The 2,522-nt window shown below is 40.3% G+C and overlaps 1 long non-coding RNA gene across 1 annotated transcript; it reads right to left on the bottom strand.

The window, feature by feature from the left end:
• Positions 1-275: 275 nt before the first annotated feature.
• Positions 276-2,497, bottom strand: LOC104961212 (uncharacterized). Its single transcript, XR_800075.1, has 2 exons — positions 2,275-2,497; positions 276-321 (listed from the first exon to the last, which is right to left on the bottom strand). It is a non-coding gene; the product is annotated as an uncharacterized lncRNA (long non-coding RNA).
• Between the last annotated feature and the right edge of the window lie 25 nt (positions 2,498-2,522).

The following is a 2,522-nucleotide window of genomic DNA, read 5'->3' on the forward strand; positions in this document are numbered from 1 at the left end:
TCTGGCCTGCAAGAGTCAAGATGTGAACCACTGGTTCAAATCCTCATAATACATTACACTGTCTGGCCATTTAGAAATTCAATAAACGTAGGAATGTTTCTGCCTTGAACATTTCCAATTACTCCAGAGCATTGTGAAGTCCAAAAGTCCAAATGTATATAAAAAGATTGAAGCAGTTTTTTCTGGTTCCTTTTGTTGATCATATTTGCAACATGAGTTTTCTGAGACCTCTACGTCATCAAAAGGACCAGTCCTTTCCTGGAAATCCTGTTGTATTCAATCTGACACAGGTCTTCTGCCCTCTGGTGGATCATCGGTGCACTGCAGGCAGTAGAGAGAAAATCGTTATCAGTATGCCAACAAAGACAATAGACAATAAATACCAATTGCTTTTACTAATGTATTCTTGTAACATAAAAGAGAAGACAACACAACAATAAAGAGTGAGGAACATCATTAAAAAAAAGAAAACAGAAAAAGTTAGATCAGAGAACCACTAAACAATAAAACATGAAAAGTGATACCACTAAAATGAAAAGCCAAATTAATAAGATAGGTCTTTAATTTATTTAAAACGTTCCAATAGAGACCCCTCGGATAAAGAGAGTATTTGACAGCTGGCAGGTGAAGCTTGCTCTGACCGGTGATGCTGTTTCTCCTCTGTGAGATTTCATTTTGAAATGTTCCCCGGTGAAAGCGTTCTTGGAACCTCCGGAAGATTAGCTCCCGTCGCTTCACTTGTTAGTTTGTTTTCAAGAATATGGACATCATATATTTTGTACACAAACAAGTTCACATCAGCGGTAGAAATATATAAAGTTATAAACAATTAAATAAAAAAAATGTAGCTTCATATTTTAGTTTAAATGTTTATCATATACACAATTGTGTTTTTAATAGTGATATTATATTGTTTTAATTCTTGATAAAAAAGTAAAAAATGTGGTTTGAGGTATATGATATTTCTTTAAAATAAAAATTAACTGTAAAAAACCCTGAATCTGTGTCCACACTATCACCTCTGAATTATGTAAACATTTCTCTATCCTGGAGTTTCACAAGTGTTGTACTGTTCACGCATGAACCTCGTAACATATCGTTGTTCATTTTGAAATGCATCGTCACATTGTAATCCTGGTAGTACTCCCTAGTTTAAAAAAAGGCAGATGGTGGAGGGGCTTTGTTTGGGAGGACCAGTATTTTGTAGCAGATGCAGTGGGAGACGGGAAGCCAGTTCTTTGAGATCGTGGTGCCATGATTTGGTGTGTCTGAGGGATGAAGCGAGTGTGAGGAGTTCAGTGAAATCAGAGAGGAAGGAGGGATGTGCTTTAGGTATATTGTTTTGTTGTGGAGTTACAATATACCAAATGTTATGAGGCATTTTTTGTTATTTTTCTAGGAGTCAAAGTGGAGTTAAATTCTACTGTGACTGGGCTGTGACACAGTTAGTATATATATACCTTACATAATAGTTACGTTCAGTGGCGGACTGGGACTAACAATCAGCCCGGGAATAAAATAAAATCTTCCCTCCGTTGCCTTCTGGAGTTGGAGTTAAATGAAATCTTAGATTTGCCTTCTTAATCGTTTGTTTGGGTCCCTCACTTCCGTTTAGCTTCTCATGCACTGATTCGTTAACTGAACAGCCAATCAGAGTGATTTCTTTTCGCCGACTACCTTTGGCCGACCAAAAAGGCGTGGGCTCGGCTGAAAAGACCCGACGGTGCAGGACACACCAATCCGAGTAGGGCGTGTCGACGCTCATCGTCGGCCTGACGCCCACCAACGCCGATAATCGGGTTGGTGCGTCCGTACCTTAAGACCAACCCACTACACCCACATCCAGCCAGCTCCTCAGTGAGTTGGTCTCTATGTCCGCCTCTCAACAATCCCTGTAATTGAGTTTTTAGTTAATAATGTATAAAAAATGATTTTAGTATTGTGGTTGTTCTATGAGGACATGCTCATTTAGGATCAGAGGAGTGAGGTTGTGGATAGCCTTAAAGGTGAGTAGCAGAATCTTATACTCTAAACAGTATTTGACAGGCAGCCAGTGAAGTTGCTGAAGAACAGGACTGATGTGGTTAATGGAGGGGGTTCTGGGGATGATGCGGGCGGCAGAGTTTTGGACCAGTTGAAGTTTGTGGATGGACTTGAGAGGGAGACCAAAGAGAAGAGAGTTGCAGTAGTCGATGTGTGAAGTGACCGGAGTGTGAACAAGAAGGGAGGTGCTGTTAGGTGGAAGTGAAAGGAGGATGTAGTTTCAGTACTCACAGGTCTTCTGGATCTTGGCTCTGATCGTCTCAACATCTCTGATCCTGTAGGGATGAACACAGTCCAACCGTTTTAGATCCAATTTAAAATAATTGTTTGTTCTATGAGTTAGTCAGCTTCAGAGTCCTGACTGATCTAAAACACTAAGGTCTCATTCACACCTAATAGTCCGCTCTGTGGTGCGCACCAGACCACAGTTTGTTACATTGTTTCATTTTTCAGAAGGTTCGGTTTGCGTTCACACGGGA

The sequence above is a fragment of the Notothenia coriiceps genome, unplaced genomic scaffold, assembly GCF_000735185.1.
Source record: "Notothenia coriiceps isolate Sejong01 unplaced genomic scaffold, NC01 NC01_scaffold00032851, whole genome shotgun sequence".
Lineage (NCBI taxonomy): Eukaryota > Metazoa > Chordata > Actinopteri > Perciformes > Nototheniidae > Notothenia > Notothenia coriiceps.